The sequence below is a fragment of the Lissotriton helveticus genome, chromosome 6, assembly GCF_964261635.1.
Source record: "Lissotriton helveticus chromosome 6, aLisHel1.1, whole genome shotgun sequence".
Taxonomy (NCBI): domain Eukaryota; kingdom Metazoa; phylum Chordata; class Amphibia; order Caudata; family Salamandridae; genus Lissotriton; species Lissotriton helveticus.
Window position 1 is genome coordinate 154,618,728 of NC_136067.1, and position 18,421 is coordinate 154,637,148.

The window sequence follows — 18,421 nt, forward strand, 5'->3', positions numbered from 1 at the left end:
GATGTGGGACCCATATTGAATTCAATCTCAGGCAAAGGAATCTCTCCATTTGAACCTCTCTTCAAAGTCTGCAGTGAAGTTGTCGCACAGATGTATCATTGTTCCTTTCAAACACTTCATCTGTAAAATTGTTGGGTTCATGTATACTGTTCTTGGCCCCTTTACATGTGGGTCGAGACATTTTGCTTGTCCAATTATCTCTTTAATCACCAAAAATGTATATTCCCAGTTGACCCATGCCCCTTGGTAGTCTTCAAGGAAAGGGTATGTATTACACTCATCACCAATGCTGCAAAGACAGTAACTAATGCTGGAATTTATTGAATAAATAACACCCGCTATAATGCTCAATCTGTCTTTCTCCCCTGCAGATGGGCTGAATCTATCCTAATCTCAATATCGGATGATGGCAGAAAACCGGCTAATTCTAACTGGGCAATTGATTTGATTTTGCCAGACAACTTTGGGGCATTGAACAGTGGCCATAACCAAACACTCTGACCAGGCTTTAGAAAGGCAAAGCCTTAGTTGGGTTTGTTTGACTCCAGCCTGCTAAACCATAACCTTATCATCTCACTACACTACTACACCTCTCCCCCTTATTGATTAGGTGCAGGCTTTCTTCAGGTCTCAACCATCTACCTTTCATTTTTAACATCTACCATAACCCAGTCCCTGGAATGATTCAATGAGTCAGTCTTATTTATGGTAATAAATAAGGCTGTAGGATTAAATCAATCACACGCATCATCTTCGCGTTCCAGACCTCAGTGGCACCACAACCTTGTGCTTGACTAATTACTATCTAAGAAAGGGTGATTGCCTTAAACTTAGCCAGGATGAAACAGTGAGTGATTAAGTTTTTATTGTTTGGTTACTCAAAACCATTACATAAAACCAAGTACAAAATTACAAAAATTAAAACAACAAGTGAGTCAGCAGGCAAGTCTATGTGGTGGGTCCCTGGGCGCTGGTAAGCTCAAAGGGAATAATGTCCATGATAAAGCGGCCCAGCGTGCATCTGCAAAGGCTCAAATCGTTTGTGCCCTAGGTGGCCATCAGCTTGGACCGTGTCTGTTGAATGAACTTACCAAATGAGGCCATCTGCTTAATTATTGTCAATGTATATAGTTCATTAACCGCCTCCTTTGCGGTTCGTGACCCCAATGGTCTTAAGATAGGCCTGAGGTAAAGGCTGCGTGCTACGCGCAAGGCCGGGCAACAAAGTAAAAGATGGGCTAGTGACTCACGTTTGTAGTTGCAGAGCCTGCATTCCGGGACTCCCAATCCTGCCCGTTCGAGGGCATATAGGGCCCGATGTAGGTCACCAAATACCGGTCGGTAACGGCCGAATTCGGCCGTTACCGACCGGTATTTGGTGATTGAGATGTAGGGGCCATTATTTTACAGAATCTGTAAATTTACCTATTCAGTAAATTTACCGATTCTGTAAAATACCGAATCGGTAATTTTACCAATTCGGTAAATCCCAGATGTAGGTAGCACTGTTTACAGTGCTACAGGCCTTCAGAAATCAGTATTTTATCACCCAATACAATTGGGTGGTAAAATACCGAATTCAGGTGTACATGCACATCTGTGCATGTACACCGGTGCCATGTGACACACAGACATGCCCTTAGGGCATGTATGTGTGCCACATGACACACAAGCCTGGAATTGGGGTGCTACAGGGTGTCAAAGTGACACCCCGTTCACCCTTGCAGGATTCGGTATTTACCGAATCGGTAAATACCGATTCGGTATTTCCCATTGATTCCTATGGGCTTCAAGGCCCATAGGAATCAATGGGAAATAGCGATTCGGTATTTACCGATTCGGTAAATACCGAATCGTACAGAATCGGTAATTTATTACCTACATCTGCCTGCTTCCGATTTACCGACTCTTAAATACCGAATCGGTATGATTCGGTATTTAAGAGTCGGTAAATCGGAATTACCTACATCGGGCCCTAGTTCTTTAAGGGGCAAGGGGTGTAGTCTATAGGCTAAAATCTTGTGAAGGGCTGGGCGACCCACGGCCTGCGTGAGATGGTGTTTGGGATTGTGCACTGTGTGCGGCAGGCATAGGGACTCATGGAAATCTCGTTTTGCCAGCGACTCCAAATCCAGTTCCCGGGAGCGGATGCGAACTTGTTTTTTAATCGCATTTTTGATTGCCGTATAATTGACTAGCACAGGATCCCAAAGCTCAATGGCGAGGTTGAGGAGATCCTTCGCCGCGGTAAGGGTGGCTGACCAAGGGTTCCCAGGTTCCGTAAAAATATATTTCAGAGCTGCCTTCAGTGTCTTGTCTTGTGCCGCTGTTGTGAGATAGTAATATTTGCTCAAGGCAGCCATCTCTTCCAGCTTTTGTAAGTTGAGCGAAAATTCTAGGCGGACAAGAGTGTTTCTAGTGCACTTGGGTAGATGGAATAGTCTCTTGTGAGCTCTGCAATTAATTTTTTCCAGTTCCTTATTGAGTTTACCCGGGAATGCTTGCTGGGCATAATTGAGGGCCGGCATTAGTTTTGCCTTGAGTACTCTTTGGATGGACTATATAAGGTGGTTTGTAATTTGCAGAGGGCATAGGTGATGGTTTTCCCTTTGCATTGGATTTTCTTTAAATGAGGGCCAGAAAGCCCCGACTCGTGGTAGCAGACGCCCAAATATGTGTATTGCTGTGTGCTTTCCAAAGACAGGTGACCAAGCCTCCATTTGGGTAGTTTTTTTTTAATAGCGCCCAAAGATTACTATTTTTGACTTGGAAGGGTTGGCTACCAGCCTGTTTTTATCGTTATATATTGACAGGGCAGTCAGTGCCTTTTGTAGGCCTATCTTAGTGTGATCCAGGAGTACCAGATTGTCGGCGTATTGCATGGAGTGGATTTTGGTCCCCCCGATCCTCGGAGTGGCTAAGGCTGCCCCGAACAGGGCTGTCTCCATGTCTGCTGTGTATAGATTAAACAACAGTGGTGCTAAAACGCACCCTTGTTTTAGACCTCGATCTGTGTCAATCTTCTCGGATGCGGAATCACTCGAAAGTTTGATTCTGACCCACGTATTTTGGTACAGCGACTGAATTGCTCTTAGCAGGGTCGGGTTGATATTCCATTGTGCCAGCTTTCTCCATAGGATAGCGCGATCTACCCCATCGAACGCTGCAGAGTAGTCAATAAAGCAGGCGAATAAAGGGAGGTTTTTACGCGACTGTGCTTGATAGGCCAGGTAAGAAAGTGCGGTGATGTTATCCACGGTTGAAGACCCGGGTCTAAATCCGGTTTGACAGAGGGGCAAAAGGCCTTCTTCGCTTGCCCAATCTGCAAGATCTGACAAGATGGCACTGGCATAGGCTTTTCCCTCGATGTCCAGGAGGGCAATCATTCGGTAGTTGGACGGGTCCGATTTAGGCCCTCTCTTGTGGATTGGGTGTAAGAGCGAGCCTCTCCAGGAGTCTGGCATGTCCCCCAGGAGCCAGCATTCAGCATATAGGTGGGGCAGGTTTTCTGACCAGAATTCTATGTTTGCTTTAAACAATAGACCTGGGAGGCCGTTGGGGCCCGGTGCACCGTTTTGCCTGATTTTTTTAAAGATTTGAGACACTAGCAATTTTCCAAGAGGGGCCTTCTTATGGGTGGTGGAATCTGGCTCTTCTCTTACTGTAGGTATGTTCTTTGAGTGAAGGGCGGCTTGGTCTTCGTTATATAGAGCTTTTACGTGGGCAACCGAGGTAGAGGCCTCGAGGGAGTTTTCTCTGTGATTTGTACCTCGTCCGAGATTGCTTAGATAGCTCCAGAACTCTTGCGATTTCCCAGGGCTCAGCAGATCGAAGATTTTCAGCCATTGTACTTCGCAATGTTTGCGTTTTATGGCCCACACCTTCTTCGAATGGCTTTTATTTATTTATTTATTTATTTATTTAATTTGTATAGCGCAACAGCTACCCAACCAAGGGTTTCCCGGTGCTTATGATTCAGTAGTAGATGATAGGACAAGGCATTTTAGATGTTGAATAGCCAGGTTTTTAAGGCTTTCCTGAATTACATATAGCTCACCTCAGAACGCAATGCGTGTGGCATAGTATTCCAAAGTGAGGGTCCAAGAAATGTAAAGGATTTACCACCCATGCGTGATAGTTTTATTTTAGGGATGACAAAATGATTGGCTGTTGCGGATCTCAGAGTCCGAGAGGGATGATAGGGGCGCACAAGTTTTTGTAGATACTTGGGGGCTTTTTTTGTGGAGATCTTGTGCATAAAGCACAGGGATTTAAACTTGATCCGGTTCTCAATTCTTTTTGCAGCCTCTTGTAGCTGTTTTTTGTTTGAAGCTGTGCCATTTTTCCGGAATGCTTTTCGTTTTATGTTCAGATGTTTGGCGCTTTCTTTGATTGCCCGGTTGAGTCCGAATGTGGATGGTGGGTGCCAGCGGGTTACCCTAGCTGTATCCCCTCGAAGTATCGCCGCTAAGGTCCCGGTGATTCCATCCCATAATGCTATTGCGCCCTTGTTATGGTCAATCAGTGGCCAGCCTGCCCACAAATTTGTCCAATTATTGAACAGGATGAAACAGAAAATGGCAGAGGTGCAAACTTGCCATCTGCACGAGAGATCACTCACTGACCTGCCTGCAGAACTAGGACTGATGGTCCCATGAAGGCACACATTAAAAAGCATAGGATTCCTCTTGGCACAGATCTAATTTTGGAACCCACAGAAAGATTGTCAACTGAAATATTCTAATAAGATGCTCAGACCCTATGAAGGATTTTTCCTTACCTACCTTTTTGCTTCAATCCACAGCTGTCCTTTTACTCTCTCAACTTGATGTGAACAGATCTAACCTAGGAATACCAAAGTTCCTCCTAAACAAATTGCAATTGGTCCAATACCAGTGGCCATACGGCCCCTTCATTTTTAACCTTGTCGATTATATTACCGTAGCTCTCTTGACTCTGTCTAAGGTTCCGCTTTCACACGGTATAATATTTTCAACATTATGTGTTAGAACTCTAGTTGGCAATGGCTTGCACCTTTGTCCAAATAGGGACCCTTACTTCTAGTCAGAGTAAGGGGGCTACCCTCCTAAAATAAACCCTGCTCAGCCCTGTGGTAGCTTGGCACGAGCAGGAAGGCTTATCTCAGAGGCAGTGTGTAAAGCATTTGTGAACACATACAGTAAGACAGTGAAATCACTACATATGGACACAACACCGGTTTTTATAAAAAATAAGTATTCTTTATATAGACTTAACACAAGACCCAAACAAAAATAATCCACAATACAGTAGTAAGAAAATGACTTTAAGATGGTAGAAATAACTCGGCTCACTTTAGATGGTAAATGTGGCATGTTTCTCACAAAGTACCTTCGGATGCATCACGCAAGATAAACAAAAGGTTCGCAGGGAGAACGATGTGTTGGTTCCTTGCTTCGGGGGAGGCGATGCGTCTGTTCCTCAGTGCTTGCGCAAAGTAGGTGATGCATTTGTTCCTTACCGGAGAGGAGGTGATGCGACGATCTCGTGGTGCATCCCGGTTGCGATGCGACAAGATGGCGCCTTGATGCGATGCAACTATCCGGTGCGATGCGAGAAGATGGCGCCCTTGATGCGATGCAACAACGTGAAGACGATGCTTGCATGCCCGACGGCCGTGCGGTGACTCTGTAACTTTGGAGCCGCGACAGGCCCTGCGACACGCTTCTCCGGTGATGCGACAGCGACCCTTTACGGTAGCAACACGCTTCTCTGGTGATGCGACGACACACTACTGCGATGGAGACACGCTTCTCCGGTGACACGACGGCGACCCTTGCGGTGGCAACATGCTTCTCCGATGATGCCACGGCAACAGCTGCAGATGCGACACGCTTCTTCTCGATGTGTAGCGCTTCCAGCTCCCAACAACATGCAGGCTTCTGCAGACAGAATTCCCAGCAAAGAAATTCAGGGGGGAGCTGGTGGTAAAGTCATGTATCCCTGAGACTTCAGCAGGAGGCAAGCACAGTTCAAGCCCTTGGAGATTCTTCTTCAAGATGATGAAAGTTGCAAATAAAAGTCTTAATCCCTTCCTTGGCAATAAAGAAACCACTGCAGGCCAACCCCAGCAACTACAACTGGCAGAGGGGAAGTCAAAGACTCCTGCAGATTCTCTGGTTCTTCTCCTTGGCTACAGATCCGTCTTGATGTGCAAAAGTGATCTAAAGTTCTGGGGTCTGGGCTCCAATATTTATACTGCAAAATAATTTGTCTCTGAAGGCAGGGGGTGTCTGTACCTAGTCCAAACCAGTTCTGGGTGCATCCTGCTAGTGCACAACTTCTTCCTTTGTCAGTGTGGGCCAGGGTCATCAGACACACCACAGGAGGTGGAGCCAGCATTGTGGAAGGCAGGCCCAGCCCTATTCAGGCCCAAGTGCTACTCCTCCCACCACTCCCAATACAGATAGGTCTATTCAGCCTTGAGCTGACTCACCCTGTCTCCTGGAGCCACCCCAGCCCCTGTCACTCACAAACCAGACATGCAATACACAACCTAGCAGAGGCAGGCAGGATGGTTAGGCAAGAAAATACCTACTTTTAAAAGTGGTATTTTCAAACACAGAATGTTAAAACCAACTTCAATAAAAGATTTTTTCTACCATGTTCCCTGGGTCAGTTAGGATTATAAGATGTTATAATCAAACTGCCCATTATGGCCTATGGGGACAAGTTGCCTTGCAATAGTGAATTACGAAATTGGCTGTAATTCACTATCAGGACATGCCACACACATCAGGGCATGTCCGACCTTTCACATACAATGCACCCTGCCCTAGGGGTGGCTAACATGTAGAAAAGGGAAGGTTTAGGGACTCATAAGTGGGTCGACATGGCAGTACTAGACTGCACACAGCTCTGCAATGGCAGGCCTGAGACACACTTTACAAGCTGCTTCTGTGAGTGGCACAATCAGTGCTGCAAGCCCACTAGCAGCATTTAATCTACAGGCACTGGGCACACATGGTGCACTGTACTAGGGTCTGACAAGTAAATCAAATAAGTCAATCATGGAGTCACTAATCAATTACAGTAATTTTCCATAGGGAGCACTTGCACTGAATAGCAGTGACACAGGGCCAGATGTAGGTAATTTTTATTTACCGACCTCTTAAATACCGAGTCATACCGACTCGGTATTTAAGAGGTCGGAAAATAAAAATACCGAGATGTAGGTAATTGCAGATGTGCAATTACCGAATCGGAAACAGTCGGTAATTTCCGATGTGGTAAATACCGACCAGTTAATGCCCATGCATTCCTATGGGCTTTGAAGCCCATAGGATTGATTGGGCATATACCGGTCGGTATTTACCACATCGGAAAATACCGACTGTCACAAGGGTGCAGGGGGTGTCACTTTGACACCCTCTGGCACCCCCAAAAGAGGCTCGGGTGCCATGTGGCAGGCATACCTGCCCTAAGGGCAGGTCTGCCTGTCATATGGCATAGGTGTGCATGCACACATGTGCATGCACACCAGAAACGGTATTTTACCATCAAGTAGTATTTGATGGTAAAATACCGATGTGGTACTGCTTGTGGGACTCAGAAGAGTCCCACCTACATACCAATTGTCCGGAATCAGTAATGATACCGACTCGGTATTTTACATACTCGGTAAATTTACCTACCGGTAAATTTACCGAGTCTGTAAATTACAGGGACCTACATGTCAAATTGCTTTTACCGGGTGGTAACGGCCGAATTCGGCCGTTACCACCCGGTAAAAGCCTACCTACATCTGGCCCACAGTGCCCAAAGCATCTAAACCAGCAAAACATAATAAAAACAGAGGAGACAACATCAAAAAATGGAAGGGAGACTCACTCCAATGGTACCAGTCTAACACTATGCATAACACAATGAGCACTAAGGAATCGGACCAAAGGTTCCTCCAACAAAATATTCTTACTCACCAGCTTTCTTTCCAACATACTTTTATTGATTAAAGTAGCAAACTTCAACAACTGCCGACTGAGAGGTTATTCCTTCCTGCTAACAAACTTTCGAACTGTATCCCTTCCAGATAAGAAAATAGCAAATCTATCTTGCTTTCCAGAAAGAAGGTAAACATGACTCTCCAAACTCCTGAGTAATCTTAATTCTCCCTTTGAAAGGCCACTGACCTACCCCTGAAAGGCAGTAACCTCCTGCACAACAAACCACCATAATGCAAACATAACCTAGCACATACAAGAGGACCTCATGAATGCCCCAAACAATGACCAAGCTATTCCGAGGACCTAGATCAAGAAAACTGACTGGAACAATGGAGTAAGTCACTCACCATTTGCACACATACCGTCAGGAGCAAGTTCACTTCAACATGGCTAGACCATGTTTCAGGATCTCATGCACCACACCCAGTGCTTTCCATATAGGACATAATACAAGCACACAATCTCCAACTGAACACACAGGTCCACCTGTAATCAGTTCAGAAATGTTAAGATCTACAATGCCTCATAATGGCAGTTGTGAGTTTTACAAATGCTATGTAACCACCAGCTCAGGTATAGGCAACTCAACCCCAAAGTTCACACTCGCCTACATCAATATTTCTATACTCACACATGCTGTCCAAACCCAAATCCCTCTCACACACTCAGATACTCTCCCAAAATAGCCTCTCCCTTCTTCTTCTCAACTCTGTTCTCAAAGGTCTCATCTAAAGTACCATGCAATGCAGGGTTCGAATTGCGAATTATCGTGGGGCATCAAGGGTGCTCGTTTTACAGTTTCCATCTGCTTACTATCACCGGACTTGAGGCCTGTAGTGGTAGTATTTCCATTTGCAATTCACAATTTTCAGGGTTTTTTTGCAATGCAGGGCAAACATTACAGATCCATATACTGGTGGTATGTGTATATTTCCATGAAATTATTTCCACTTTCTCAAATTGTGTTACTGATCTGGGGGCATATGTAGGTAATTTCCATTTTGCGATTCCCAAATAGCGATTTTTAAGGAATCGCTATTTGAGAATAGCAAAATGGAATGTAGGTAAAAATTCGCAATTTTTTTGCGAATCTTTAACATTCCTTATTTGCGATTAGCAAATTGCGAATCGCAATTAAGGAATGAGTTTCCCATTCATTCCTATAGGCCAAAAGGCCCATAGGAATGAATGGGGATACATTCTCAAATTGCGATTTTCTGTGTGAAAATCGCAATTTGAGAATTGTAATTCCAAGGGTGCCTGGGTGTCCAAAGGACACCTGTTGCACCCCTGGAATGTGCCTGTAAGTACATGTGGCGCACATACATGCCCTAAGGGCATGTCTGTGCGCCACATGGCACTTTGAATTTTTTTTTAAAAATGCATTTTTGAAGGAAATCGCAAAATACCATCTACTTGAAGTAGGTGGTATTTTACGATTCCTTATGCAAAAATCGCAATTTTTAAAGCACCCCTACATAGCATTTAAGGGATCGCAAAATTGCGATTCCTTAAATGCTATAAGCAAAATAAGGAATCGCAATTTTTGCGATTCCTTATTTTGCTAAGTGGCACCTACATATCAAAACGCCGTTTGCAATTCGCAAACGCCGAAATTCGCCGAATTTCGGCGTTTGTGAATCGCAAACGGCTACCTACATATGCCCCCGGATTAAATATTCCTTCTCCTTCGTACATGTGCCTTGCAGTGCTTATTTTTTTTAAATATAAAGTATGTGTAAGAACAATTTCTAGCTTTTTAAAAAAAAAGAAGGGTCTTTTGTTCAAAGTTTACATGAGCAAAATGTGGCTGCAAATTGCACACCGACTTTTTGTGAATCAAATCTGATTTTGTAAACCGACTTGTGAGCATATAGGGCTGATGTATAAAGATTCTATTCGCAAAAAACTGGTTGGCTATTGCACATCAACCTTTTGCTAATGGAAACTGATCTATGCACTACTTGGTTGGTTCTCGAAAATAACAAATTGTAGCGAGTCACAGACTGCCCTGCCTAATGACTGTGCAGCAGGCAGGTCATAATTTGTGACTCACTACAATTTGTTACAATCACAGGGATGGTGGCCTCCAATGATCAGCTGACACCATTCCTGTGATTGCTTCTAAAAACAATTAAAGGAGGCCTATTACTTTAAAAAAAAGTACCTGCTTTTAAAAAAAAAACATTTTACGAAAAGGTTTTAGTGAGAGTTGGCAGACTACTGCCATCTCCCCCTGAAACATGCACACCAAGTTACAAAGGCAAAGGGGTCCTAAAGGGAACCCTTGCCTTTGCAAATAGATTACCACACCAACATGGGAGTTGGTAACTTTTCAATTGTTTGGAACTAGAATTACAGTTGCAAACCATTAATACAATGCTCACAATGCGCCCATTCCAAATAGTGATTCGTTATCCCTTTCTAAACCCATTTTCCAATTTGGAAAAACTTTTTTGACTTGAGTTTAGTAAATCAAAAACTGCTTTTTAGCGGTCGCAAATCCTCCAATTTAACAAATAGAAGCGTTTTGCGCCCCTTTAAAAGTTTCAGGCCCTTAGGTCGTTCACATAATACCAAATCGCAGGAGGTCGCACAACAACCTGCCTATTATTGCTAATTAGACAGTTTGCAATTTGCGACCCTCTTGTACAATTACAGGGATGGTGGCATTCATGGGGCAACAGACCACCCACCATACACGTGACTGCTTTCCTAAAGACAAAACATGTTTTTAAAATCAGCCCAAGTTCCTTAAAGAAGCCTGGGCTACTTTAAAAAAAATCCATTTTGGAACAATTCAGTGACGGCAGACTGTGGTCCTCTGGACCACTGCTTACTTCCCCTACTTCTGCTCAAGCTGCCACACCAATTCCCGCAGGTAAGGTGTCCAAAGGGGACTCATTGCTCTTTGCCAGTTAGTTACCACCTCAACTTTGGGAGTCGGTAACAGATCAATTGTTTTCAAACGGGATTATGGTCACAAATCATTCATGCATGCCTTAGGGACTTGCAAGTTGAAAGGAACGCCCTTAACACACCTCTTCCCAATTGCAATTTGGTATGGGTTTTTATACCTATTTTGTGACAGTTTTCCAAATTGCAAAATGGGGATAATGCATTAGAAAATTGATTTCGCGTTTTTAAACCCTGTAAGTCTTGGTTTGCAACCGCTAACTCGCTTTGTACACCAGACTTGAACTTCTGCCTTTTTGATAGGACTTCAAAAGAAAATTAGAAACATTTGTAATTAAACGATTAAATAATGTACTGCCATTTTAATATGCTTTCACAAACATGCAGGATTCTGAGGAGCCTTCATTTCTTTAAAAAAAATGTCAGTAAAAGCATTCCCACACACTAAAGTTAGTTTATGAAAAGCTGTACTGTTCTAGTGTTAGGAAGTTTCATATTGAAGAATTTTTGGCAGTTGCTTTCTTCTCTTCCTGTGGTTGCTTATGTAATTTCCTGCCTTCTGCACTCAAAAAATAGAGCAGCTCAAATACATGCTGAGTTGTCACTGCATCACAGTCTTTCTGTGCAATTCAAATTGTTTTCAGCACGTCATCACTTTTAAGGTGTGCCAGGGTGTATTACTGGCTTAAGGACATTAATAGCAAAACAATGCACCCCTTGTGCCCAGGGGTGACTGGGACACAAAATAGGCCCGGGCATAAAATAAATGTGCCCCCCCCCCTTAGCAAATTGGGTAATAGAAAAGTGCACCACGTTTATATATCGAGAAACCCTGAACTTTTTAAGACATGCTGTCTGGGTGTTCTGTGAAAGGGGGCGAGGCGCAGGTGTTTGTCCTTGCTGCAGTGTGTGTGAGATTGTATTAAGGAAATGTAACAGTGAAATTCGATATGTTCGTCTCTTACGAAAAATATAAAGTGATTGACACATCCCTGCTGGTCTGCCCACAATACCACAATGTGCTATTTGTCCAACGGCATTTCCTTCTGTGATATGAAAGCATTCACAAAGCAGCTTGTTCTGTCCATCAATCTTGTACCCTCCTTTCCTCTCTCCTGGTTCTCCTTTTCCACCTTGACTGTCAGCCTCAGCACTCTAGGTGACTGCACCATCTTATTTTAGGATCAAACATTAGACTGTTCTGATCTCTCCAAGTATGGGCATAGATGCAAGGCTAGAGTGTTATGACGTAAGGTTCTGTTGTTATGGTTCTAACGAAGGGGTTCTAGCTGGTAGAGGGAGCACCACGCATGGAAAGCTTTAGCCTCAATAATGAATACTACATTACACTAGGGGGCGGATTCCAATGTCCGTCCGACATCGGTTGGGAACTGGAACCAAATGACCTCCTGTGGTCGGTTCCAGCCCATCAAGTAGGAAGCGACCTAATCCTGTGTTCCGAACTGAATGAATGCTCTCATTGTAAACAGCAGAGTTGATCCCTGCACCCCAGGGGGGCCACCATAGGTGCCCCCTAGGCCATCATTCGGTGGCCTTGCACCCAAGGGAGCCCTGCTGGAGGCCCCCAAAGACAGATTCCCAAAAGCCTTTCTGTGTCGTCACAGAAAGGCTTTGGGAGTCTGCCATCGTAATCCCTCAGTTGGAAAGGAATCCGACCAGCCGATTATGAGGCTGGCTGAAGGGTTCCGACCAACGATCAGAGCCGTTTCAGCCCACATCATAATGGGGCCCTAGGTCTGAAGACACTCTCATTACTGCAGTGACCAACAAGTTACAAGCAGTGTGTTGTAATGTGCTATTTACTAATGCAGTCTCTCCACTGTGGTTCTCTGCCTGTCTGCTCAGCCTGTGGTGAGGTCATTTGGAATGTTGGGGTTGGTTTGTATGTAGCTGAGAATCAGTTGGTGTGATGGGCTGAGCAGAGAGGACCTTGCTCCTGGTGGGGCATTACCAGGTATTTCCAGGCATTCCCTGGCTTATTAAGGATCTACATATTATCTTGTATCTGAGAGCCTGATAGATTACTATACTAAGCCTCATACATCGTTTTAACACAGTGCTTTGCGGCAGCCAGATTGCCCCTTCACTATATTGTGGGGATTATTTACAAGCCTCTTAAGCCGCCATTGTATCACTTTTTTTGACACAGCGGCGGCACTACATCTGCTCCATATTTACATGAGTGCAGATGCGTAACTTTTTTACAGGGTGTATCGTTTTTCACCTGCGTGAGAATTGCCTGCGCTACCTCAGATTTTAATTTATGCAAGGTAGGCGTTCCATCGGAAACGCCTACCTTGAAACTGATGCAGTGGTATTAGAGCAATAGAAGCTGCACTGAACACAAAAACAAGTAGTTTGTTGTTATTTCTTTTTATCTCTTCCTTTATTTCACAATGGTTCATAAAAACAGCCAACGCATTTCGTTCGCCAAAGATAGAACCTTTTGTAACTTCATCAGGGCTCAATAAACAAGTAGTAAATTTCAAATATGATAAAAAGTCATTATAAATGTTCAGAATTTGGAGGGGCTCCAAAAACACTATCACAAGGATTGGAACAAATTAAATATAATTGATATCCGAACACCGCACAATAATCCTTATCACAATATAAAAAATATGCTTTCAAAAATGTATAGTACTGACTCAGGGTCATATGTATAAAGCCAATATGCGATCGCAAATGCTGAATTTGAGCGAATATGCATATGCAATCAAGTCCCGAGGTAAGTGGGCCACATATGGTAAGTATGTACACGTAATGTCACAATTTGTGACACTACATGCTGATGTCACACATACAATTGGGCACTAAGCCCGCTTGTATGAATCAAATTCAGGACCAATATGTTTGAACCCAAGGGTACTTTGTCACCTTTTCATGCTCTAACACATTGGTCTCCATTCAGTAGGCGATGCTTCAGAACTAAAGCATCGTCTCTGCATTTTGACGTATTGCTGGAGTTGCGTTGGTTTTCACGCCAACTCCAGCAATGCTCCAAAAAGCCCTGCGCCATGGTGTGACGTATTGTAAATATGGCTCATTCATGGTGGTGTAAGGTTTTCTCCCACAGGCACTAGAAAACTGATGCATCACTGCTTTAACGCAGCGATGTGTCCGTTTTTTGTAAATGAGGTCCTGTATGATTATTCAAACTTACAAGCATTAGGTCACACATAGATCTCTTTAGCAAGTGCACCTGAGCAATCTATAGCAAGCATTATGCCAAGAGGTGCTGAATGCACGCAGATCATCAAGCTATTTCACACCCTCGTCAGATACCTTAACACATACAATTAACCTGTATGGATACTTGCCCAGCAGATACAGCTGGTACGATACCTTGGTGGCCAATGTTGCTTGTGTCTAAATTAGGGCAACAGGGAGGTGAGAGGTTTGAATCCTACTGCGGCAAACTCAGCCTTTTATTCTTGGATACAATCAGCACCACCAAGTTGAGGGTGCATAACTCCTTTTAGTAGTGCTATTAAAAATAATGCATAACTGTGGTAAGTGGAAGCACAAGCAAAGGTAGGCATGTATATATGTGCCTACATATGCAGCTACTTTTATGAAAGTGGTTCTGTAAAAGAGCATGTCACTTTAAGGTGAGCAGGGCTTAAACTCTGGATTTTGCTTGCAGAAAAAGTGGCAGCCTGGCAAAAAAAGACAGCACTCCCAACATATTTTCAAGACCCCTCAGTCCTGCACCTACTTTGTTTCTTTCTGCTGTACTGGGTAGTCTGTCTGACCGGTTTCACTGTACAACATGGAAGCCAGAGGCAGAGCAAATGCGTGGGTGGCATAGGCCATGCATTCTTCCTTGCACAGCACCAAGAATTAGACCAGCAACACTAACCTGCCTACATTCACTTTACAAACTGCCAATATCTTGGGGTAATTTGACCCTCAAAAAATATTGTGTAGGGGGTGGTTGGAGTATAAAGAAGGACCTGGGGCCACTCCACCTCCTCAGACACGCATCCATCCTGCGGTTGGGTTCTGTAGTCTCTGGCCCCAGAAGATTGTAAGAAGCAGCAGTGGATGAGAGCGTGGTGTAGGGCTAGCAGGCACTATTATGATTGTCCTATGTCTCTCCCTGTATGACTCTGGCTAGCTGACAGGGACATTTGAGAGAGCACCAGCTCTGGCTTCTCCAGTATGCCTAGATGTCTCGGGAACTTCCAACCCAAAAACATGAACAACCTACCCAGGCTACACGCAAAGAGGGAGTGAGTAGACGAGCATTTTAAATGTTCTCTTCTTCTTCCCTCACTGGGCTATATACAAAACACTATTTCCATCCTAAATGCAAGAATGACAAAGGGGCCAGTGAGTGGGAGAGTATAGATAGGAGATGAAGGGAAAGACAGGCAGAGCTAGAAAGAGGATGATAATGATAGGACCTGGGGTAGACAGAAAAGGAGATATAAAAGAATGTGGGAATTCAAAAAGAGATAGGAGATGCAAACTTTTATATAGATAGGTAGTCTAACGTAGTGTTCAGTCGTTGGCTTGTGATGATGTATTCCTTCCTGTCACTAGGACCCTATGCAACTTTCGCTATACCTCTGTGCATTTTGCTACCAGTGAAGGGAGCCATACTGCCGTAGGTGGGAATAGTCTTTCCAGTGGGTAAACTGTCCTTTAAACGTGTGCAGTCAAAACATCATTGAAGAAATGTGCATGCTTGGCTTGTTACAACTCATTAGTGTCCCAGCTCTCTCACAAGGACATTGCCTTGACCTATTTCCCACAATTACTGAACTCTTCTGTATCACCTCCCAGGAGTTATCTTGGTCAGACCATAGATTAATTAATCTGGAAGGATGACTGTCAGATACTCCATCACAAACATCATGGATATTAGGACATAATGCACTTGTGATGAGTTGGATGAGATATCCGTCACTTTTGTTACAGAGTACCCATCCACTAAATGCTAAATCAGGCCCCTAATCTTTCCTCTGACCCAGAAAACCTAAACGTTCTAACCTTTTGATTTCACACAACTGCTTCTGGACTCCTCAAACCCTATCTGAAGTTTGTAAAATTCCAATTCAGGGTATGTCTTAATCCGATCTTCCTCATTAATATTAATGAAGTAGAACAAAACCGCGACTCACTCCAATTGCAGGCCATCACAGGGAGCCTAAAAGCATTTACACTTTTGCTTTGAGGATTGGCATAACCAAGTGAGAAAACAAAGGAGCGAGATGGTGCAGACAACACAGACTTCAGTAGAGGGGGTGCTATAGCACTCCTGTACCCTTGGAGCATATGGGGAACTAGGTGTGGGCCTTTGCTCTCTCAAGATTGGCCATAGAAACTGTACGTCTTCCTAATTACCTAAAGCATTCACTGACAGACACCCTGCTAAAGTCTTCGATCAGTGGGAAGCACTAAAGATGGGGCCCTCACTGTACTCATGAATACAGTGGTGTCTAGTAAGGATGCAACCTAGAAGTGACATATCCAACACCCTTCAGTCACTCTGCAAGGGGGTCAACACCGGCGTGGAGGTGAAAAGTTCAAATCAACAAGTTGTTCAAACCTAACTGGCCAAACAAGATTCTGATGCTAGGAGTTGTTTCGAGGATCTTCAAGGAAAGAGTTGTGTTGAGTGTCAATAATAATGCACTGGAAATATGCTGAGTTCTGTCCTTCCAAGAAGGCGAGACCCGGAAACACAGTGTTTGGCACCTTGCTGACTTCAGATGGAGGAACAATGAAACAGTGGCATGTCTTAAAATTAAGTGGGAACACTCCTCGTTGCATTCCACATCTCTTGCAGAGCTCCATTCTGACATGTCAAACCACAGGTCCAGAGACTGATGAAAGAAGGGAACTAGAGAGGGCATCCTGCCTTTTGCATAGTAAAATCTTGAGGAGATCAATGATGAACCTCCCACCACTCAAAAAGACTATGGGGCAGATGTATCATCACTATCATTTGCGATTCCCAAATAGCCATTTTTTAGAAATCGCCATTTGAGAATTGCAATTTATGATGTATGTAGAAAATCGCTATTTTTTATCGATTTCTTAAAATTCCTTAATTGCGATTAGCAAATTGCTAATGCGATGTTGGAAGTTGCGTTAAGTTACTTTTGCGATGGTTATCACACGTTCTTGAGAATTGGGGCATCAGCTAAATGAGGATGAAAACTACCCCCTCGTCCATAGACTTAGATGCTACCAATGTACGACTAGAGAGTGTCCATGAATGTTGGGGAACAGACTTAGTGGCACTGGGGCCGAGAGGGGATGCAGTCTGCGATGATGCCGGTACACTGATATGATCTCTGCCATTGCTAAATCAAGACTCTATGACCTAGTGGACCGCAGTGTAGGCCGGAGGCAGCGGTCAGCAGTGGCCCACAGCCACGTGTCGTAGGCTCGCGATGCACAGAGTTAGTGACACCAGGGCACTTGTCAGTAGTGTCCCATCACCTCCGTAACGATTATCCTTTTTTCCGCCAAAATGCAACGCGTCATCCTCTTACGCCTCTCCAGGCGTGCATTGATATGTACTCTGCCTTTGCATAATCTATGTTCAGTTCCGATTCTGTGACCTACTCGAGCACAGCGTAGGCCGAGAGCAGTAGTCCTAGTGGGCCCACAGAATCATGTGGTTGTGATGTACTACTAAGGCCTGGAGGCACCACGTCGAAGGGTGTATAGTGACATACACTCAGCCATAATTAATGTGCTCTGCCATGGTGTAATCAAGACTCAGATCCACATGTGTGATCTACTTGTCCGCTGTGCATGCCGGTGGAGTACATCAACGAGTAAGGAGTACTGCGGGCTGTGTTTAGGGGTGGGCGGACATTTCCGTTCTGCCCACGGAATGTGCGGAAATTTGCACCTTCCACAAAGAAGGCGTAAAAACAGGGCAAATTTCCGCACATTCGCGGGCGGAACGAAAGTTGGCCGCCCGCCCGCCTCCCACCCACCTTATTAAATTATATTTAAAGGCTAAAATAAAACTTAAATAAAACTTACCTTATTGTGCCGCAAACTTCCCCATCGCGGCTTCATCTTGGAAACTGCACATGCGCGGGAGCCTGCGCATGCGCAGTCCTGGCGAGGAATTGTCAATGCCCCTGACACATGCGGGAAGCCAGCTGTGGCGTAGACACCTTGCTTGGTCTCCGGCTGTTCCTGCGCAGTGTGTGGGAAGTATAGATAGTGGATACCAAGCTGATAGTGTCATCCATGACCGTTGTGCGGGACTTGGATGGGGCTGACTCTGTGACTCCTCCGACTTGTGCGGATGTTGGCTGGAGGGTACAGTGGCCAACAAGTGCATCACGGCAAGCATCTTGGTCTGAGGTGGGATGTTTGTTGTCCGCTGTGTTGGTACCGTCAGCTTGTGTACAATGGTGGTTAGGATGCGGAGGATGGATGTCCTTTTGTACCTGTGGTGGGCAATGACATTCTCTGGTGTTGGATCTGTGAGGTTGGTGCATTTTCAGAGCGTCGCTGTCTTTGTC